At 38.0% G+C, this 24,243-nt stretch overlaps 1 protein-coding gene across 2 annotated transcripts in view; it reads left to right on the top strand.

Annotated features, from left to right (window-relative positions):
- Positions 1-24,243, top strand: part of MAGI2 (membrane associated guanylate kinase, WW and PDZ domain containing 2) — a 699,256-nt gene that overhangs the window by 585,037 nt on the left and 89,976 nt on the right. The gene's annotated exons all lie outside the window — the stretch shown is intronic.

The following is a 24,243-nucleotide window of genomic DNA, read 5'->3' on the forward strand; positions in this document are numbered from 1 at the left end:
ATCAATACTATGTCTGAAATACTGTTGTTAAGGAAACCTGCAGACAAGCCAGGACTGATTCATGAAGTTATAGCAACTCATAACAGGTGCTGAGAGTGAAACATTAGATGCAAAAAGTGGGAGGCTGACAAAATTCCTACATCAGATGGCTATTTTATAATCATAGAATCAGAAAATGGTATAATCCAAACTGGCTCTGAGAAAGTGAGAATGTTGGTATGAAACTGAGCCAGAGAACTGACACACTGTCAACACTGTTCAATTGTTAGCCCAGTCCTGGTACCAGTGGGACTGGACTGTCAGCAGCCAGGGTCACCATGGCATGGGAAATACTGAGGGCCACATGAAATGCACAGCCAAGGTAAAGAGAGAGAATTTAACTACATGCTTGTCGATCGTGTGAATAAAAGGAAGGCAAATTAGCTTTCTCAGATACTGTATACATCTTACTTGAAGTGTGTAGCTCCTTAAAATCACTAACAGATACCAGTTCATCACAAGCAGCATCAGCAATTTCAAAACCAGGCAGAAATTTAACCAGCAAAATCTCTGAATATTCTAGTGAAAAACACTAACCCCTCAAAATAAGAAGATTTCAGTGGAAGAAACCCTCCATCCTCAGTACCCTTTACGTGGACTTATTTCAAATTTTCCAGTTTTGCCTTTCTCCCATAGAGGTGAGGGGGCATTTTTGCTGGGTTTTTTTATTTGTTTGTTTGTTTGTTTTGGGTCTTTTTGGCCAGGATTGCTGTGTGTTTCAATTCCTCTGATCAGGAAAGCTCATGCTTCTTTATCTCCAGGTTGTTGCCTTTTGGGAAAGCCGCACAATCTGAGGCAGCACTAGTCAGGCCCAGGAAATTCTGATCTCTTTGTTCCATGACCTCAGCCCACTGCTGAGGTCTCCATGTCTTTTGTTCTCATTCTCCAGTTCTTCATACAAAATACTAAGAGTGCCTGTTGGAGACCCTGTATCTCATGGCATGCTCATCCCCAGTTCAGGACTTTCTAGTCAACAGTCCTGAGGATTTAAAGAAATTCAATTCTTGGAAGTATGATGTAGGTTTTTGATTTGGGGCTTACAGAGTTTTTCCATCATCCTACTGTCCTACTGTTTTACATCCCTGAGTCATTGGCAGATTTTTCCTTTCCAGTCACTTCCTAAAGGAACCCAGTCTTGGCTTATTTGCATCCCATTGGTACTCTAAATTAACAGTAGTCTATTCATACTTGTCTTGTTCATGAAGTTCTGCTTCTTTTATTGTTTCTGAGAGGAGATTTTGGGACAGACAAGGTTTCACATCTCTTCCTGTTTCCTGATTTACTTTCTCCTCTCCAGATGCTTACTTCATCAACTGTATATTTGCTCCTGATCCATTTCCTCCTATTTCCTGAAAGCAGTCTAATGTTGAGAGGAATATTTGGCAATATCTGCATTTTTAGCCCTCCTGTGTTCTTAAATGTCACATGTATTTCTTGTTTGTGGGTTTAAGGGACATTTTATCACAAAAAGGGAATGTGCACATGAACCTAGCAGTGAACCACTGACCCACTTGCTGACATGGCATCCTCTTACAATTTTCTCTTTCCAATTTGCCACACCATTTTGCTTTGTCATCCCTCCAAGTGCTCTGTTGTTCCTGGATCCATCTGCTTTAAAAACTATGGAAAACAAAGGTTCATAGCTGACCTTTCGCCTTTCCATCTCAAAATTATGAGTTTTTATGATATCAAAAATTCAACAGTTTCCTCAGCATGATTCCTCTGTAAACATATTTTTCTCATGCTGGCTTTTGGGTTGTTTCCCTTTTTTTGTGCTCATTTTGTTGCTATTTTTAGCTAGTGAAGCCAAAAACATTTAATGATCAAAAATCTTATGAGTCATCTTATATTGTCCACTTCACTGACTTTTTTGTTAGATGTCATGTTGCCGTTTTCCCAGCCATGGACACTTATCCCTTCCTACCTTCCCTAGATAGAAATCAGTATTTTGTGCAAAATATTTTCCTAACAGCCTTGTGAGAAGGACAGTTGTATTTCCTTTGTTAATTCCAAGACCAAAATTTCTGAAAGATTTTTAGAAAACACCGTTACCATGCAAAAAAAAAAAAAAAAAAAAAAAAAAGCTGCTGTTAAACTAACAAAATTCCTGAAGCACTGCTTTCCTGACTCATTTTTACAAGGTATGTCTCACCTTGCAGAGTATCATATTTTTACCTGTGAGATATGTACTCTCCTAGTAACCTTTCAATTATTTGCATCCTTTTTGCCCTACACATTGAGACTGTTTTATACTTTAGATTCACCTGAAATACTTTTTAAGCACCTTGTTGCAATTATCTGGTATAAAATCTATTTCTGTAAATATTACACGTTATAGCAGGTAAACAAAAATAAGTTACATATAGAGCCTTGTTTATGAAGGGATTCAGTCTACATCTTTTTACTGAGAGAAGTTTTAACTTTTCATTAACACAGGGAATGACAAATTTGAACAGGAGGAGTTAGGGCAGGAGACCAGTTATCCTAAAATTTGCACTAATGAAACTTTCATATCTTTTCTCGTGTAGCTCTGATTAGCTGTGAAACAGTGTGCAGTGCTTCCATATTTCTGAATAAAAGATAAAGAAACCATAAACATCCTTAATGAATATGGATTCCTGGAAAAATAGACATTAATAATAGTTAGTAGCTGTTACACTGTATTACTATAAGTAGTACTAATTGCATTGCATTTCAAAGTGGTAGTGCTATGGTTTTATTTCTTCTTTCTTATTAATGTTTGTGTACTGTGTGGTACATTTCTGGATAATTTTGCAAAGCATTAGGTAAACTCTTTTTACGTATATTACACAGAAGGTTTTTAATGACTATTAGAAAGCATTTTGTTTCAAATTGCTTTTATCACTGGTGAAACTGTTTTCTAATGTAGGCTTGTATGGTCTGTGTGAAATTTGAACAGTGCTTCTATTAAAACATGGGGACATTTCTCCTAGGGATATGTGTGCCTAACTCTTGCTGACATTGTGAGGAATTACTTTGCACACTGGAGAAATAAGTCCCTGTAGAAAACCTTTTAGAAAAGAGAAACACAAGTATATAAGCATATATTGTCATCATTGCATGCCACAAAGAGGTAACCACCATTGCTCCAGTGGCTATTCTGCCATTCAATTCTTATACAGGAGGCTACAAACAGTGAGCAGTCAGACATTAGAGTTATTAGGACTACAAAGAGACTTACTGTGCACACAGGATTTGTGCAGAGCTGCAGGAACTCTGCCTTCAGGACAGGCAATTGCTCTTGAGGAGTAGAGGACATGTTATTGTCTGCTACCTGCAGCCCATGTTGCTCTAGAACCCAAGAGCTCCACTGGCAGGACTGCAGACTGGTTTCAGCCTTACTGGTATTATTTAATGAATTCACACAAATTGAAGAACAGTTTGTTTGAGAAAACAGACTTTTTGGCTTGTCTACCTTGGAATCTGGCCAGGCCAGAGAAGTTTCTCCTCTGCACTTGGAAGTAGTGTAATGAGAAAACTTACTGGTATTATTTGGACTGTGCATCTCAGTGAAAGATGTCATCTTTTGAAGCCAAATACCTCCCAAGCATGGTACGTGGGAGAGCCTACTGCAATACTGAGGGATGAAGAAACATGGGGTTTTTCCCCAGTCACCCCTAGTCTAGTTTCTAAGAGAATCTCACCTTCTTCAGAGGAGATTTGGGAGATTTCAGCCTAAGGATGGAGAACTACAGAGCTGGACTCTAAAAAGTACCATTCAACCTGTGCTTGTGTACTGAGGCATGTCTAAAGTTTAGTCTAAATGTGTTGAACAATGTTTTTGTTGGTTCAGTATAATGTAATGTCCTATTAAACAGCATTTGTTGGGCTTCCAAATCTGTTGTCAAAGTACATTGTGTAGATGTTGTGATGTGGTGATTTGTAAAATAGTGCAATATTTTATAGTAATAAAGTAAGCAAATACACTATGAAACAAGTGACTACATTATCTATTGTGCTACAGACCTGAGACACAGCACTGGGGAGATGGAATGGTGTGCTTTCAGGCACTTCCTAAGCCACGAAACCTCTTGGCCCCTATGGTTTGCATATCCAGTAAAAATGCAGAAACTAAATTAGTCTTCTAAAAGAGGTGTTAATCCCTGTAAAATTCTTTGAGTAGTTTTCATTTACATTCTTAAAAAGGGAAGGAAGGCTTTAGCAATGGCTATGCTTGCCCTCTGTGATTCATGCTCAACATTTTTTTTTAATTTTTTTTATAAACCAGGATTATAACATTTAATAAATACAACACTGAATTCTCAGGAACGCTTTGGCTGACTCATAATTCAAACTCAATCAAAACCAGCACCAGGATACATACCCCTTTGTTGTGTCACCTTCAGTTTACAGTTTTAAAAAAGGACATGGAAGCCAAAGCTGCCAGGCACAAATTCTGAAAGTTGACTCCCAAGTATGTCCAAACAGATTTCTAAAGGAAATAAATTGCTTTCCAAAGCCAAATTTTTCATAAGTTGGAACAGTATTTCAGCACAGAATAAACATACTGTGCAGTGTTCCTGTTTGGTAAATGAAAGAAATATTGACTTTTATTTCTTTGTTACCTTTTAATACCATAAGCTAAAAGAAGGCAAGCTTTCTTTACACACATTCCCAGGGTCACCTTATTTTTAATGTGTATTTCACATTGCAAATTATAGTCAATGGACTTATTAGAATATTTTTTCTAAAATTTAAGCATTTTTAATTGCATTTCATTTGTTCTAGATTGAACTCTTCTAAAGATTCTCAGATAAGAAGAAAAATACTCTCTATGCATGAATACAAGCACAGATACAAAATCTTTGAATGAGAAAATAATTTCATTATCTTTACATCCATCCTATCAATTAATTTCCATTTCTATAATTATGTTTTTTTCATAGCAGAAAATTTGATAATGTTTTAATTTGATAAATGATGAAGACAATAGTAATAGTAGTAGTAATAATAATAATAATGCTGTTTTCATTATTATATGAAAATAGTAATAGTAGTAGTAATAATATTAATAATAATGCCATTTTCATTAAAGAATTTTTTTAAATTATTAAGTAATACTTCAAGGATTATTTGACATCATAGAAAAGGCTTGCTGATTATGGGAATACTGCATTATTATCTATATTTTAATAATTTCCCTAAATTCACTCATCAATATAAAACCAATATCTTTTTCTTACAACCCCTGGATAACTTCCAGATTTTAACTTGTTGTCCATAAATATTTTAGGCATCTAGAGCCAAGCAGTGCCTCTCTACTGCAATATAAACACTATCATATCTCTGAAGTACAGCAAAAGACACCTTAAGCTGTTCCTTAAGGGGAAAAAAAGAATGACCAGTTGAGGAACTGTAAATAGGATCCTAGTGGGGTAGTGTACCAGAAGACCGAGGTTCTCTTTTGCATCGCTCTTAAGCCTCACACAATTTAACATCTTGTGTTCTAATTTAACATCTCATGTTCTCTGGAGCAAGTATGAGGAAGTACTTAGCGAAAATGAAAAGATTCTGGCAGATGATTCAGGTTTTTAGCCAAAGTGTAGGATGATTACATCGATGGAAGGCCCTAGAGCAGCCCAGAGAGAATTGTGGGAGGAGACCACAAGGCTTTGATCTTTGGCCAGTGAGAGCCAACAAATGTGGCAGAGTCATTCAGTCATCTCCATCCAGTTTCTTCACTAGCTGTTCCCGTGTTTTACCCAGTCCTTCCTCAGTCTGCATGTTTATTGCTTGTCATTCTGGATCCGTTTTCCCTTGTTTGGCAATTTTAGAGAAGTTGCCATTCTTGAATGTCAGCCCAGCCTTTGAACTTAGCCTTGCTTTGAGCAAGAGATTGGCCTAGCTGAACTCCAACTGTCCCTTCCAATATAAACACTTAGAATATTCCATGGTTCTCCATACTTCTCACATTTAGGCCAAGGGTGCTAAAAGAGAGGGTCTCTGATTGAAAAAATCATCATCTGGATAGTTTTAAATTTCTTCCACAGTACTTCTCAGAGATAAAGAGAAGCTTTTTTTATCTTTTTTCCTTATTACACCATACTGAACACACATTTCTTCATATATGAAAGTTATTTAAAAGTCAATGCAAGCAGGAAGAATGGTGACATGCTTTTTGATTTCAGCTTGCCAGATGTGTTCCTTGAGATTAAATAAACAACAAATTATTCTCTGTAATTGAAAAATAATGCAGTGTTTATTTAATTTTTCTGTAGCATCTCTGAGAGATCTCAGTGGCTTGTGGGGTTGGCTCTAAAATAGAAACATTTGGAGAGTCTGACGTAGCTAATATTTACTGCATGACCACCAACTGGAATGATTATTTCTACTAAAGTTAATCTTGAATAAGCAAGAGGTTTCTCTTGTAATTTGTTCATTGCATATCAGACTTTTAACTTTATCAAGTTTTTTATCCCAATAGCATCACATTAGGATGTGTTGTACTAAAAGAACCATCTACATTCAGCTTCAGTCAATAAGGTCTTTTTTAAGCATTCATCTCACAGTGATTAATTGATTCTATATTTTTTCACATGTCCCTAAGGGCAGATAAGCTGGAAATCTTTCACATGCAACATCCTTCAGCCTGTCTTCCCATCTTGTCTTGCAACACATATTGCCACATATTCTCCTCAACACCTGTTATCAGGGATCCTGTGTAGGCAGCTACAGTGAATCCTTCCTCATCTGCTCTGGGCAGCAAGCAGGGATTCTTTGTGGTGAGGGAAACAGGCATCTCTATGGTGCCATGCAGCTTCTGTAAACATCTAAAGTAGCAGAAATCAATAGTTTTCTAAAAGAACCCATTCTTCCCTGCTGATTATTAAAGTTTTTAAAACTCACCTACCAACATTTCAAATTTAAATTTCTACTAACTTTTGGTCATATGAATCCCAGCTTAACTGTAAACCAGTTAGATTTCTAGTCTACATGAAACAGAATATTTACCCCTTCAGCCAGTGGTGGAAAATAGCCAGTGGTGGAAGATGACTTTAATCATTTCATTCAGTCACTGTGTAGGCAGGTTGTTCTCTGGGTTTGCCCATTATGCTCCACAGATTGGAGAGAAGTCTGGATGAGAACCTTGGGTTAACTGACAAGTTCATCTGACAAGTCAGATGAACAAGGGTGCACGGGATGAGTCTGCCCACACACCAGAGGCAAGCACAGGTAATAATCAAAGTTATTAAAAACCCCTGCATTTTCACAAAAGCTGAAAGCTATCTCCTGCAGTAAGGCTAAATCTGGAATCCCATTCATACTTGTATAGAACACAGTCTGGATTTCTTATAAAAAGGAAGTTAGAAATGTAGAGTACATAAAAATGTTCTGTATTAAATATATATTAATATCTTTATTAATACTTAAAGTTTTATTAAAAATTTAGTTGGTTTTACATAATGGACTTTTTTAAGTCTTTACATGTGACAATCCATTCCTTACCTAAAAATGGAAGCAAATAAAATTACATTGGATTGGAAGATTGCTTCACTTATCAGTCTTTCAACATAATTATAAGCAGGAAATAAGTGAGGGAATTTATTTTTAATGAACTATCTCTAGGAAAAGTTCTTGGCTTCTGACTGAATACACTTTATTTGAAAGTGCTGTAGAAAACATAAAATCAATACTGGTAAACTTTGCAGCTGGCAGGGAGATTGGTCCATGTCATTGAATAGATAAGACATTACTGATAAAGAGCAATGTGGAATGCTTAATAGACAGTATCAGCAAGCAGGAAGTGTTTTTATCCCGTCATTGCAAATTAATTCCTGAAAGAGAGTAAGGAATGCAACCCAAACTTGTAAAAGTGCTTTTGAATCATTATGTATAATCACCTGAGCATAGCATCACAATGAAAAAATGCAGATTCAGCAAAACTTCTTAAAACTAGAGGTTTTGTTTATATTTGTTTATACTTTTCTTAGTAAGATGCCCTTGGAAAAATATTTTATTGCACATATTATAATGTTAAGAAAATCAATGAAATCCTGTTTCAGATTCTTTTCCTGCTGCTCCATACTTGTCCTTTCATCTTCTTTTTCAATTTTTTCCTATTTACTTCAAACTTACTATGTGGCACTTCCAAATACTATGCAAAGATCAAGCATCTTGTAGATATCTTATCTTTAACTAAAGTTTCTTTTTTTTTTAGACCTGAAATATGGGATTTCTATGGGATTTTCCATGCAGTTCTTCATTAACAAAAGTAATGGCTGTGTTTGTAAGCTGTCCATGTGCAAGGTAGATGGAAAGATTTCCTTACTAGCTAACTCCTATAATAGATCTCATTTCCTGTGGAGACAACCAGGCATGTAATTTCAGGATTTATTTCCTGTGAGGAATCTTGCAAGGAGCTGTTCATTAAAAACTTGTAAAAATTAAAGACAAGGACTTTGCTTGGGAAAAGTAGTCTAAAACAGAGCTGGAAGGATAGAAACCAGCTAGTGAAGAGTTAGACACATACCCTTTGTGGCATCCAAAACATCAGAAAAGATGTTTTGGGTCAGTTAAGGAGTACTGGTAGGACTGGTGTTGTCAGGGGATCCTTTTTTCAGGAGCTAGGAGGCACAGCTGACCTGCAGCTGTCTGGGTATCAGACTCTATTAGCTATAAAACTGCTTCAGAGACATTTCTGGTTACCACGAGTAAATATTTACCCGAAAGAGCTGCAGCCATCATCTGTGCCAAATAGACAGCAGCAGACTGATGGAGAGATCTCTTTGGCTTCTTCCAAGTGTGTAGGCTGTTCTTGTTCCTCTGAGAAGTGCCTGAGTTAGGCAGGTCCTTCTGCAGTGAGGACAGGCCCCTCCTTCCTGAGCTCCTGCTGGAGAGACATTTCCAGCGGCTGCGGGTTCTGAGCAAGTGGAAGAAGGCTCAGGGCAGAAAGCTGGAGATCTACAGCCCAGTCCAGCAAGCTGCTGAGAGAGCAAAGCACTGATGGAATGGGATCAAAATCTGGGGACTAGCAGGGACTGTGCAGAGCTTTTTATAACTCTGAGAGTCATTGATTTCACTGGAAACAAGGAGCTCTAATGTAGGGACATGGTGAGCAGGGCAAGCTGTTTCTTTGATTTCTACGTTCTCCAGTCAATGATTTTACATCTTCCCTATTTGAAAACAGATGGTTTTTAGTTCTATTATGATAAAGCTCAGTGGTTTGGTTTTTGTTTGTTATATGTACAATCAAGCCTTTGGAGCTGTTATAAGAAGGAGTCTAGGCAGGTCTAGGTAAAATCTTTGACCAGAATCAGTTCAAGCTAATGTGGGAAGAAAATACCAAATCAAAACCTGCTATACTGCCACAAAATAGAAAGTAATTTCTCCACCAGTTTGGTATATCCTTTACCTTGCAGATTAAAGGCTTGATTTCTGGAACTAAGAACTGAAGCTGCTTTTTCTTCTGAACTGATAATCGTTTCTGTGGGTATTTAATTGTGATTTAGTAATGAAGAAACAAAAATCACACAGAAGTTCTGAGGATTTCAGAGTTTTGCAGAGAAGGAAAGTTCTACTGCATCAGTTCTACAATTTGGAGTGACAAAGACAAAAATAATATGCATTTTATAATTATGAAGTCAGAATAAAAGATACTCAAACTGAAATATATTTCTATTACTTTCTTTTGTGCAACTTAAAGCTATGAAATTTATATTTATCAAAAAACACAGACATCAAAGAAATAAAAAAGAAATAATAGTGGTTTAGAATGCAATATAATAAATAAAAAATAAACATTTTGTGTATTGAAAATAATGTTGAAAATTTAAAAAAAAAATTTAGGAAAGAAAAATTAATGCCCCTGCAATTTTTCAGGTGGAGGATCAGGCCTAGTCTCTAAATAGTGAGTATTAATTCTGAAGTACTCAAAAGCTTTTTATTTTTTGCTCCTCTCTGTTGTCCGAAAGACAAAGAATTGCAGTGTAACAACATAAATATTTTTGTCACTAAATTTGAATGCATTTATTGCAGATAACTGGTGTAGAATTGCAACTGAGTTACATTTCTAACTTGCTTCTACTAGGAAAGGGCAGAATAAAATTCATTACTTGTGTTTCTACAGAGCTACCCATTTTTTATTCATTAATATGTGATAGCTACTTGCACACTGGTTTGGTTTTTTTCTATTTGGCTCAGCAGTAAATAAACTTTATTAGATTAAGGGGAATTATGGGTATTTGCCATGTGTCCCATTTGAGGTCTCTTTGTATGGCAGAACACACAGCTTTCAGAACACTCTTCAGAGAAAAAATTGTGTGGAGAGTCTAAAGACAACTTGGTTTTTTGTTTTCTCTTGGATAATGATTTTATTTTCAAATTGCAGCAATTACTTCTGAATTACTAACTTCTGAGTAGATGCAAACATATTTTTATTTAATTAGAATGGATTTGTAATTTGTTTCCTCTATCCTATGAGTCCTAAAGCTTTTAAAAAAACTCACCAAAGAGATCACTGAGAAGTAGAGCAAGTTAATCTAGAACTGTCAGTTGCCTGGAAGATCAAAAACTTTTTGATGGTATGAAAAGCAAAAGCCTGCCTATAACAGGGTGAATTACTTCAGGCTCTATGTTATGAGGGACATCTAATATTTAGTGCTTACTAAATATTAGATGATCCTGCCAAATGTTAGATGGTCACTAGGTATTTTGTCAAGAACCTGAATAGAAATTTCATCTGAGATCTGATTTATTCTGTTATTTTACCCATCAATACATTCTGGAAATGCAGATGCTTTTCACAGAAATTAGAGAATTACCATTAACTAATGAAAACCCCTTTGATAAAAGGCTCTAATTTGAATTAACATTTTCCTTCCCTTTCCTCTGAAGTGGACCCTTTGTTGTTGATCCCTGCGACATGAATTTTACTCTTTAAGTTAGCTTGTTAGAGTTAAAAAATATTCTTTTTAAAAATAAAGAGCACCAGGGGGAAATTTCCTCTACAAACTATTTCCTATCCTATCAGATTGGGATTATACACCAGAAAACCTGTAGGGTGGCCGGGTAAAGAGCATACAGATCTACCCTTAGTGTCATTTATTTATCTGTTCTTTGGGGAAACCCAAGGAGAAAGTATCACAACCATCACAGATTAATTGTGCTGTTCATCCAGATTCCTTCAGCCAGCCATGTTCTTCAGGCATAAATTCAATTTTTGTCTTGTGATCAAATGGGGACATTGGGGTATGAGGATAGACTGAGGAAGAAGATGGTTTATGGATCCAAAGACTTCATACAAGTTTGTTTTCTTATTCAGTAAGTTCTGATTTTAAATAAGGAGGGACATACATGCAATGTACCCTAGCATGTCTTTCTAAAATTGCTAATTTTTAAGGTCCACAAAGTGCTTCACGCTTGTCAGCACCATAATCTCCTCTGTTTAACTTGTCATGTTTATGTACTGTTCCAATTTTCTCAGCATTGTGGGGTTTATTTTCCATTATGTTGGACATGTCATCTAACTCAAGTCTGAAACCAATTTGTGTTCCTCTGAGAGACACAGCAATGTCACAGGCAAAAAAAAAAAAAAATCAACCTATTCACAGTTTTTCTTCCTTTCCCTTGTAATACATTCATTTAATACTTATCACTTCCCAACTATCTTGTCAGGATCCTTTTTAAGCATCATTTTTTAGTGTTCTGTTCATTAACTTTTTAAAGTCCTACGCAGGACTACGTGTGACTAGCACATAATCTAAACATCATGAAATTCACATCAATACTGTTCCTCTCTCATTAGACTTCAGGACACAGCTGTTCTTTATGTTAATTGCTCAACTCCAAACTTTCAGGAATTCATAAAAAATTGACATTTCTTAACGGGTTTTTTTGCAAGCCAGGTCATCTTGACCAATTTATCATGCTTTATACTCTTCAGTGTTCTGACTGCAATAATATCATGCCCATCAATCATTGTTACTCTCTCATTTTTTTTCTTTCAGGCTCCTGTGGTCTTATGCTAAACCACCTGAACTTCATGTCATTTTAACCAGTATAATTTGAATCACTGAAATGATCAGAAAAGCTTTTTCTAATTCAGTTTTTTTCTTCTTGATAAGTAAGTTGTATACTGAGAATTACCTTCTGAGTGGGAATGTGAAAACAAAGACATTTGTCTCTGCTAGGTACTTGTCAGAGTGGACAATATCAGATCTTCAGTGGCTCAAAGCAAAGTATCTTACCTGGAGGTTCAGCCAGGGAACTGGAAATTTAGAACTTCTCTGTTCTTTTCACAGTTTTGTTACCCTTTGTACATGGGCCTTTCATTAACATCCCTTGACAAATATTCTGCATTTCAACACTAAATGTTGCATTTTCACATCTTTGAGTTAACCATGTAAACCTTGGTCTTGTGATAGATTTTTCTTCTCCAGTTGGTCTTCTCTCTCACAGTCTCCAACTGTTGTCAATCTTTCTGTTCTACCTGATACCCTGTAGCCAGGAATAAGCTCATCTGTCAAGCTGCTGTGAAGGAGCAGGAAATTGGAAATTAATTATTCCTTTGAATAACATCTGGATCCAAAGCATCAAATAATCATGCTATTGCTTATCCCCAGCTTTCACCACTGTGGCCAAGTGGCATGATTACCTTTTTATTATGTTGTCTTTGAGTGTTTGTCATTCCACCATGTGGTATGAAAATGAGTCAATTATGGGTAACACACCTGAGCTCCTGACACTACCCATTTCCACAGAACAGATTAAAAAAGAAAATTAATAACATTTAGAAACATGCAGACAGCTTGATGCCTATTAAACAGTAAATACTGAAGTCACTACTGTGTAATTTAGTAATGACAAGCAGTCAGAGGAAACCAGGAGGTTCTCTTAGTCTCTGTAATTACACTTATTTGTTGCTTTATGGTGAACTTTTGTCCAGTGCTCCCAAATCTCAGAGAAATCAGAAGGAGGGAGACTCTGAGCTCATTAACAACATCCAGGGCCATCTGAAACGCACTGGCATACCAAGAAATCTTCACTGGAATGGCAGAGTAAGGATGACAACTGAAGCTCTGAAATCTTCCATATATTCTGTGTCATATCTGCCAATCTAGGACAGATTTCTGAATAGCATTAGGTATGGCACCCTGGATACTAGACCTGTGTTTCTGCATCTGCGTTAAGTTCCTAATTCACAGAATATGACATGAAAATTTACTTCTCTGAATATCAATATCTAAGTCTGGCATGTGTGTTTGTGTGTCTGTTATAACTGATGGGGACTTTAATTAACAGCTGACATGTAGGCATCCTATTCTGTTGAGATGCCCATGGATATTCCATCTCACTTCTCACCAAAGGTCCTTTTGTCACAGATGACAACACTAGGAGGATACACATGCAAGCAAAAGAATGGATTTATTGTTGAATGTTTTTCCCCCACACTTGCTGAAGTAATTTTGTGAATGTATCTTCATGAAGAGGACTTTAGGACACAGTATTAAAACAACTTATGCACCATCTACATTTTAACAGAAAATATTTGGAACATGCCTTGATATTCATCAACGTGACGTGAATTATAATTCACTGTGAGATTTCTTTATTGGGCTTAGAAAGTGTTAAAGCTTAAACGGGAGTAGAATCTAAACACATGTAAGAGCAGAGAGAGTGATATAGTTAGGCAGAGTTTCTGACTGTCAGAGAGCTACAAAAATATAATGCAGTATTCCTGAAAATTTTGAGGCTTAAATTAGCTTTCACTAAAGCCAGGCTGAGTTGTCAGACATGTTCTTAGCAAGCATACAAAGTCTTTATGGGTATGGCAGCACTTGCAGACCCTTCTAGAATCAACAGCCACAAGCTGTCAGGGTTCTGAAGTCTCAATTTATACTCCAAATGATGTTGCTGGTTCTGTGTGTACGACATATACCAGGCTTTTCACCTTGCTGGGTTTGCTCTGCTCAGGGCAAGTTGCATTCAACAATATATTTTTTGCCTGAGACAAGGCACTGCTTTCATTACCAGTTCTCACAGCATTAGAGCAGAACAGTCAATAGTGTAATTTCTAGTCTGGAAAGAGAACCAGTGACACTCTTTTTAGCAGCAGTCGTTGGACAACAGACACAAGCAAACCTGGAGATTCTTCAGGGAAAATTTCCCTTCAGGCAAACAAAAGGTTCTTTTTCATGTCTGTGTAAAAATGTACCCTTGACCTTTTCAAAATGTAGATAGAACCAGTGAGCAAACATCTGAGATGTCTTGTTCATCATGTATGAGTACCTATGCATGCAGACTTTTCCTAATTGAGTTAGTATTTAAATAAAAATACATATTCTTAGACTTCAGAGAGGAAAGTAACAGTTCATCCACTACTACCTGCACCTCCAAAACAAAAACTAGGATATGAACCCTAAGGATTTGAACTTTTAGTAGAAACTTCTGTCATAAAAAGAGACAAGGCTCTTCCTCAATTCTATAAGATAACTTTTTCTACTCCAGGTCGAAAGTTGTCCCAGTAAAATCTGTTCTGCAGCAGCATTTTCTCAATTCCAAGACATGACTGTCCTTCAGATAATATAGTTTGCTATCAGCCACGAGATAAATCTGTAGCAGAGTAACACTGTTCTTGTAATGGGTGTCTGAAAAGAGAAGACAGTTTGTGTAAAAAATGAGACATTCTGTAGGTGTTTAGTATCTAACTTTGTCCTTGAGAAATAATTCCTTCTTGTTGACCACATCAAAAGCTTGTTCCAAAAACGTATTTTTCATTTCCGTAAATTGAGATTTCTATTATATTTTCAAACTCTGGTATATTTACACATCAGAAGCTGTCACTAACTGTTGCATTTGCCTCTGCACTATTTTAGATATAATGCTAAAATTCTCTGCCTCACATCCAGATTAATTAGAAGGACTTGTTGGGTTTTTTTCTTGGTTTCATAAATTATTTTAAATCTTTGACTGATAAGCAATTCACAGAGCTGTAGCAGCTAAGGAAAATAAATACCTGTGTGTCCATTAGAATGTAAATTAACTCATTACTATGCCTGCTCCTGACCTTTTCTGATGGCTGTATTCTTGCTAACAAAGACTCTTTGCTATTCATGAAAGTGAAATTTAATGGTAGCTTGAGATTCTCTGGTGTATTTTAGATTACATTCTGATAGACTCAGGTGACCAGTGAGGGTTCCAGCTTGAAGAGCAAATACTTCTAGCATTCATGACTTTGAATAGCTATCCTTTTTCTAATTATTTGTGAAGATTTGAATATTGTTGAAAATTTGTTGCTTAAGCAGGCTAGATCAGTGAAACCTCATGAACTGCACAAAAAGGGCTCCTGTGTTTAAAAAGTTGAATATTGATAGTACCTGATCTCACAGTCATTTAGGATTTTGCATCAGCTCTATAAACATGGAAACTTAGAATCATAGAACCATAAAAAGGTTTAGATTGAAAATACTTTAAGATCATCGAGGCCGACTATTAACCCAGCACTGCAAAGTCCATCTCTAAACCATGTCCTGAAGTACCACCTTTACACATCTTCTGAATACCTCCAGGGATAGTGACTCAGCCCTGGGCAGCATGTTCCACTGCTTGGCAATCCTTTAGGTGGAGAAATTTCTCCAAATATACAATCTAAACATCCCCTGTGCAACTTTAGGCCCTTTTCTCTCATCGTATCTCCTGTTACTTGGGAAAAGAGATCAAGCCCACCTCACCACAACCCTCTACCTGAAATGTGCAGAGCAAAAAGGTCCCTCCTGAGCCTCTCTGTCTCCAGGTTCAACACCCCAGCTCCCTCCGCTGCTCCTCATCAGACTTGTGCTTCAGATCCTTCACTGGCCATGTGCAAGCCCTTCTCTGGACCCATTCCAGCATCTCAATGTCTTTCTTGACCTGAGAGGCCCAGAATTGATTCAAGGTGTGGCCTCACCGTTGCTGAGTACAGAGGAATGCTCACTGCCCTGGGCCTGCTGGCAGCACTATTGCTGGTACAGGTCAGGATGCTAGTGATTGTAAGACTTCTCCCAGCTGCTTATAGAATCTTTCATGAGCCTCTTCATCCTGGATGGGTGGTCTACAAAAGATTCCCACCATATTATCTGTCTAGCTGGCCTTTCTTAACTCTTAAACATTCAACTGTGTCATCACATCACTATGCTCCAGACAGTCAAGACAGCCCCTAACACACAGAGCTGCCCCTTCCTTGACTGTCTCTTCTGAAGAGTTTATTGTCTTCCATTGCAGCAGTCCAGTCATGTGAGTCCTCCCACCATGCTTCTGTGGTGGCAACCAAATCCTAGCTTTCCTTCAGTACCAAGAACTGTGCTTCCAGCTCTTCCTGTTTGTTGCCTGTGCTGTGTGCAGTGGTGTAGTCATTCTCCAGCTGGGCTATTGATCCTGCCACCTTTTTGGGGGGAGAAGCCCTAATTCCTGTGTGACCACTGTCAGCTGCTTCCATGGTTTCTAGCTCATTAATAACCCTCATGTCTGCTGCTGCATGGATCCATCCCCTACCTCCACTGAGACAGCAGACCAGAGGGCATTGCTAGCACACTGTCCCTCAGTGATATGCAGCCCCCAGGGTTACCTCTAGCAAGCCTGGTTTTATCCCTTACCCCTTTCAAATCCAGTTTTAAATCTCTTTCAATGAGCCCTGCTAACTCCTGTGCATAGATTCCCCACTATGAGACAACTGTACCCTATCTGTTCTCTGAAATCCTGGTGTTCTCCAAACTAACCCATGATCAAAAAAACAAAACCCACACTTTGCTGGTGGCACCAGGCTCAGAGCCAAGGACTGATCTGCTGGTTCTTGCTGTTTCTTCTGTAATAATCTTCTGCAACTGTAAAAATAGAGGAGAACGCTACCTGTGCTCCTGATCCCTTAACCACTCATCCCAAGGCCCCAAAGTCTGTCTGGATTTCCCTCTAACCTCTTGTTGCAACTTCATCACTGCCTACCTGAGGAATGAATAATAGGGCTGTGTTTTAATCAAGGCTGCAGGGAGGCAACAGGCTTCCCTAACAAGAGGGTCTGGGCTGCATTCTGGGCCTTCTGTTCCCTTCAGAAAGGAGTTTCCTGTGACAATGACCCATCTGTTTTGGAGGGCAGCTTTGGCACAGGGAGCAGCCCAAATCCATGACAGCATCCTTCCCATGCTGGATGAAGCACCAGCCTTGTCATGTTTGGTTCCACTTGCAGAGCCTCCACCTGCTATGCCCAGATACCTGGAGAGGTGAGGTGGTGCCAGAGGAGATGCACTGGCCAGGCACTTGTCACCACTGCCACCAATCCCTTAAGTCACTGTGTTCAGCCTGGGGGAGAGGATAACAAATTCCCTCTATCATGAGTCTTGTCTATCAGGGGAGCCTGTCCCTGGGAATACAGGGAGTGAAGGTTAGAGCACAGTGCTGATAACACCATGGGCTCAATCCCTGGATGGGCCATTCACTCAGAGTTGGGCTTGATGATCCTTGTGTTTCTGTTCCAGCTCAGAATATTCTGAGATTCCAGTAGTCTGACACTCTTACACTCCCCCTGATTCCTCAGCCTACTCACTTCCTCCCAGGGGTCACTGAGCACAGGAGCTCCTCACTCACTGTGCCAGCAGTCCTGGCACAAGGGCAGTGCAAATCCTGGCACTGGGGTGGCAGTATGTTCCCACTGGAGTTCCACCTGGCAGCTGTGTTCCTCATGCTGGGTGCAGAGTTAGGGAGGCCATGCCTTTCTTCCTGTAGCTGGCAGGGTTTCAGCACCATTCCTGTGTGCCCTTCCGTGCCAGCTGCCTCCAGACTGTCACATCATGCCCGTGGTGCCACACCATGTCCTGTGTGCCCACCCTGCTGATGGTGCTCCAGTTTCTTTTATCCTTTGGAGGAAGATTTGGCCTGGTGCTTCTGGTCCTGTTAGCTGTGGCATGAGCTGCAGGCTGCTATTGGCCCTCTCTGAGCTTCCCAAATTCAGACAGCTGCCCTGTGCACCTCACTGGAGCACTCCACAGGCAATCATGTCAGCACCAGAGCCACTCTCCTCAGCAACTTCAGTAGGATGAGATCAGGTACATTTTCCTAAAGTACTCTTTTACCTCTAGATCATTTCTGATAAAATTCTGTCTCACACTTAATGCTACGTGTCAAGAAGCTGAAACTCTGAAAGAAGAGCTGAAACAAAGACTTGGACTCACAATGCCCCCAAGTCATCTGGAGTAGAGATAAGCCAGACAGGGTGGTACCCCAATGGGGTAAAGATCTAGCTGACCTTCCTTTGAACAGTCCCTGCTTTTTACCCATACTGTCATAAATTGTCTGTAGACAGAAATGTGTTTAATCCTTGGGATCACTTTTCATAGGTGTAGTGGGCCAAAGAGTGAAAAACAGTGATGATTTAAACTGAAGCACTACTTTTGTTGCAGTTTCACTTGGGTTGAGAACAGGAGCAATGGAGTAGTGGAGCATAAAGCAAAATGCCAGCACCAGCAACTACTGAGAATCAGTTTGTACCATTGTGAGTCTTTTTTCAGGAAAAGCTGGGTTAATAACATCTGAGCATATGTATATAGCCATAAAGAAGACAGAGGTATTTCTCAGTTTTATTAATGTGAACCTGCATTTGATGCAAATGATGACTGTAACCAGCCTTCATGTCACTGCCACACAGTGCTCTATCTGTTACTTGCCATGCTGCCTGTATCTCACCTACTGCAAGGGAAAAGGCAGTGGCTCTGAACACATGGAATGGTGTGGCCTGATCAAAGGCAGTGGGTCATTCATCTCACTCTGATGTGGGATGTGTTGATTTTTGGCCCATTGCATCAGGTGCCATCCCAGCTAAAGACCAAATGGATCCTCCACAGCATGGCACCATCTCTCTGCAGGACAGCTGGCAGCAGGAGTAGCTAACTATGCTTGAAGAGCTAGAGCTCCCAGTCTTCTTACACCTACTCTTTATTTCAAGGTAAATCAACTTTTTCTTGTTGCTAGAGTAAGAGTCAATATTTAGAGCTGTTTGAAAAAGATGGACCTTTGAAAAAATATTATGTAATGATGATTGATTTTATTAGAAATGGAACTACTAATTGCCATTCCCAATACAACATCTGATACTTTAAACATGACATGATCAGCTAAAACTTTTTATCACCTGCTTGTTTTCATAAATATTACTTCCATTTGTTTTCATTATTGTCTCCTTTTAGATTTTGTTTACTACAGTATACAAATTAATTGAATGTACTACTTCTCATTGATCATACTTCTTTTCCTTAAAAGGAGAAAATATTTGAAGAGTAATTGAATTAATGGTATATATCTGTTCTGTACACACACAAAAATTACCTCTCCCACAAATATTTTCAGAATTTTAAGTCTAGGATATTTTAAATCTTAATGAGTCAATTCAATGGTAGAATTAGCTCTGTGCACCCAATCTGACCACAACTAACATAGCTCAACAAAAGGTAAACATACAGAGGGAGAAACCAGGTGTGGTGTGAATGGTAAGAAATGTTTCCCTGAACCTGCTAAAGGTGAACACCTGAGTCTGAACTCTCAGTGTTCTCACCTGTCACATCCATTTGAAGTTAAGGAGTATTTGGTACCTTTGTAAATCAGGCCCATATAGACAACTGATAGACATCTCAGGGATTCCAGTAAGAGAAAGAAAAAAAGAACAGAAAAGAAATCAAGTGTTACAGTACATTTATCCAGTAACTTCTCTAGGAGGAAAAACTTTTGCTTGAAGTGTTGTCACATGGATGTTGACAAGATGCCCATGGAGTCAGTTAATGCTCTGGGAGTGCTCATCAGCCATCTGTTCAGTGACTTCCAAGCATCTTGGAAGGAGAAAGGTCTGTTCAGTGCTTAAGACAGCTTTGCTCAGGAAGCCATATGCAACAAGGATATTAAAGCACAAAAAACTCCCAAGAAGCCCAGTGAAAGCTAGAGGGCTTTAAAATGGAAAGTGTGACAAGTGATGTGGAGGGATGTTGACTTACCCTGAACGTTGCTTTGGATTAACAATCTCTGTGTTGGAGGCTGTTGGGCTCCTCCCTACAGCACAGACTGTCACTGCAGAAATGAAACTGCTCCCAGGCTTCAGTTTAGTTATCCATGCACATCTGCCACAGAGGTGAGCATCCTTAAAAGTCCTGTGACTTAGCAATAGCTGTGTGAGTTACTTATGATTCTATGAGGTGTGAAGAACTTCTCCAGGAAACAATGCAAAATAGTGAGGATAATGAAGATGGAAATGGAGCAAAAATCATCCCCATGGGAGCTGACTAATAACCAAGGGCTGGTTTTGTACTACTGACATTACAGAATTTGCAAAAAACCTAAAAAGGAAACTAATCAGTCTTTCAAATACTCAAAGTCCTGCCTGATAAGCTGCTTTTAGAAAACTAAACTTTTCAACAGTAAATCCTTGCTGAAGTTTAAGGCACATGATACCTGTAAGAATATTTTACAACAAAAGCATACTTAAACTTGGCTATTAGAGGAAGTAGATACAATGAGTGTGATGTGATTTGTCTTTTGTTACAGGATATCTTCATCAAAAAGGAGAAGTACAGTAAACTGAAGCTGGAATTTGCCTTGATCTGAAAAAAAAAAAAAAAAGAAAAAAAGTTTTTTTCTTCCTGCTACATTTGAACCCAAAATCTGTTTTCAGTTCTCAGTGTTTTTTAGTTAAGTTACAACTTAGAAACCATCACAGCTCTGATTTCCAGGGAAGCTCATTTTGGAAGGTGGTAAATACAACTTAAAAAGCAATCTCAAGAATAATTTTTGTAACACTGCTTTATGAGAAAATGTAAATCTGATTTTTAGAAGACATGTGGTTGTTACTGTACCTCAGCTTATTTTTTGAAATGAAACAATTAAAATGTTCATATGTGTTGGCCACCAGCTGCTGTACCTTATTACAGTTTAAATAGCCAACCTGGAATAAGAAATCATTCTATTCTCAAAATCAGTTTTGCAGAAGCATATGAGGTTATGTATTTTTCTTGTTGCATGCTTACGTGTTGCCACAGTATATTCCTGCTAGCACCTGGCTGAATGGGGGGGGGCCTTTTTAACCAAAGCCAGGAACCCAACTGTCCTTTCCCAAAGTGGTGCAGACCTGTACTGGCTGTCTTCACAAGGAGTGTTAATAAAAAAAACACAGGAATCTTCAAGAAATGGGCTACAGCTGGTGTGGTGAGGTTACCATGAGGAGGGGTGGCTGTCAGGCACATGGGTGAGCCAAAAGCCACTCATGGTAAGAAGAGGCTGAATGAAGTATTTTTAGGTGGATCTAAGTTGACTTCTGTTATTTCAAATTTTAAACCTGTGTGTGGATATGGAGGTGAGGGGTGTTCGTATGTAAATGTGTATAATATTTTCAGCTACTCCAGTTTTTATGAAGACCATCCCAAGTTGGACAGCAAGGGGCCGGGAATTTGGGAAGGGAAAAGAAGAAACCTGGAAGTGGAATGAAGTTGTCAGAGCTTATCCAGTATATGTTTCTAGTTGGGTGTGAGTTGATCAGAAGGTTGGGCAGTATCAGTATTCTATTAGTACTCAAAAGAAGTTGAAAGCTGCATTTTTTGGAGAAGAAATTTCAGCCCTGTTGATAAATCAGTATCTGCATATAAACTGGTGCCAGTCTGCTGGCAGCTGTCATTCAGGTGGGATCCTGCTCTCCCAATGTGCTCACATGGCATGTGAGGAGCACCAGAAAGTCAAGGGGAAATGTGGTGTGAAGTGAGGTCAAACTAAAAGAAAGTCCACTTCTCATTGCCTGCTGTAGATGTGGCTGCAGACAGACAACACTGCTGAGTGGACACTGAATAGACATTATTAAGGTATATTATTCTGGTGAGATTTTAAGCCTCAGTTTTCTACATGTAGGGGATTTGTTTCTTTAACTCTTGTGGTGTTCTACATATCCAAAATCCTCTTGAATTCTTGAATTTGCAGCATTTGTTGCATGTGTTTAAATACTGGTGATAATTATGGATGTTTGGTACACAGCAATTATCAATTATCCATGATCAGTCTTACATTGAATAACTGATAATGTCATATATTCTATAAAAGTCAGTTTAATTTAGGTTGGGAAAAGGATGTTTAGTTCAGCTGTGAGCGTAGATCTTATGTGAGACAATATTAAAATTGTCAAGAAATAGGAAAAGATGTAATATAAAGTTCCTTTATGGACCTAGGCCTTCACCCCTTTGGCCTAGCACCTAATCTCTGACAAAGGTGAGAGATTATCTCATTTTACATGAGGTCAAGGTGTAACAGATGGAATTAAATCAGAAGAATGGATTTACTATTAGTCCTAAGGTTTGTTACCTTTAGAGATTGTTGCTTCTATAGCATCCTTTTGTACACATATGGATCTCCAGTTTATTTTTTTTTAAATTTTCCTTTGGATTTTTGCTTCTCTGGCATCCTATATCTGTTAGTTTTCTAACATAATTTCATGCTGTGTGAATAAATATTGCTTTTTTTTTTTTTTGAGTGTAGATGTTGTCATTTGTATGTTGCAGTCTGTGCCCACAACCTCCAAGATAAATATAAGTTTATATTCTCTTTGTTTAAATGAATAATTGGATTTTTTTAAATTGAGGGGCTTTAAAAAAAAAATCTTAACTTGATGTATATGTCAGTGTTTATTTTTTTTTTAGACACCTATTATATTTTTTATTGTTAGTAAAATTTTTATGATATCTCCAGCATAACTTATTTTTAGGTGGAGACAGCAGAAAAATAGGGGGAAAAAAGACCTTTCAGTTTAATCAGGAGTGATTTTTGATGACAGTAAGATGTGGGAGGTGCACCAGTATCAACGGGTAAGGGGTGTTACCTCTGCCAATATTTTCTGCCAACAAATCAGGGTAGTAAGTTGATATGAGCAAGTTTCTCGTCTCATCTTTAGCTCAGAGCAGCAAGTACTTTTTAGTTTTCACTCTTATTAACAGTAGGGAAGCATCGTGGGTAATAAAAAGGTAGCCATCTGCCATCCAGTTAGTTATTTAATAAGTTTCTGCTACAGAATCTTTAATACTGAAAGTGATGTACAAGCCAGATCTATCAAGGATGCCTGTTATCTCAGCTTGAGTTTACAGATGGAAAGAAATCTGTCCACTTGTTAATAAAGCAGTTTTTATTCAGGCACTGTAGAGTCAGTAAACATAAACCTTTCCAGGATTACTTTTTTTTTTTACCCTTTTTTTTTTTAAAAAGCACCTCAGCATTACTAAATAGCCAGTGTTTCACTACAAATGGCTCAAGTGCTTTTACACTGCAAGATACTTCAGTCAAAATTAAGTATCAGGGCAGAAAAGATTACCTCATTATCACAGAATTCTGCAAATCTTAAATATATGTGCAAATATAATTCCTGTTGTGATTTTTCTGTAGAAAGATACTATGCTAATGCTCTCATAATTTTAATTTTCTTTTTAGACTCACTTTAGAAAAAGAAATAATGAAGTCAGTACTACTCTTTCAGCTGAATTCATTTTTTGAAAGAAAGAGAGGCCCTCCTATTAGATATCTCCCTTTAGGGGCCATTTCTGTTTCCAGCAAAACAAATGAACTCTTTGTTATTAGCTTTTAATTTTACCTAGGAAGATCCACAGACTTTTTTTTTTTTACCTGCTGTTAAACTGAGAATGAGTTTTTTTAATGAAAGCTATGTTGAAAGCTGGTATTTTTTAAAAAAAGTGACCTTTTGTAAGGCTTTTTTTTATTTAATACTTTGTAAAGGTTTTTAACGTTGTACTGCATAAGATAGGAAAAGTTTTCAATGCGTGTTTCAAATAATTTCCTTTTATGAAGAAGACATATTTGGAGTTTTAAACATTTGTAAGCTACAAGAGTTGAAATTTAGCACAGTCACTGAAGCAAGTTATCAATCAGTCAGTAACTAAGGAAAAGGAGATAACTACTTGTGTAAAAGAGGTAGTCATGCATGACTTCTTGCTAAGACCAAAACCAGGAGAGTATCAACATAAGCAATCCTTTCAAGACTTGGCCACCTTATCTAGACTAATGAAACCATGTTTTTTCTTCAGGCTTTTCTTCTAAAAACATCTCTTGTATTATTAGGTTTTGTTGATGGGATGTTCTGAATGCTTCTTCCTAAAGGTGCGACTGCATTTGACACATCAATACCAGGTCATTTGGTGTCTTATCCAATGTCCACCAAGACATTTGGAAGTCCTTTTGATTAGTTCTTTT

The sequence above is a fragment of the Serinus canaria genome, chromosome 1A (assembly GCF_022539315.1).
Source record: "Serinus canaria isolate serCan28SL12 chromosome 1A, serCan2020, whole genome shotgun sequence".
NCBI classification, from domain to species: domain Eukaryota; kingdom Metazoa; phylum Chordata; class Aves; order Passeriformes; family Fringillidae; genus Serinus; species Serinus canaria.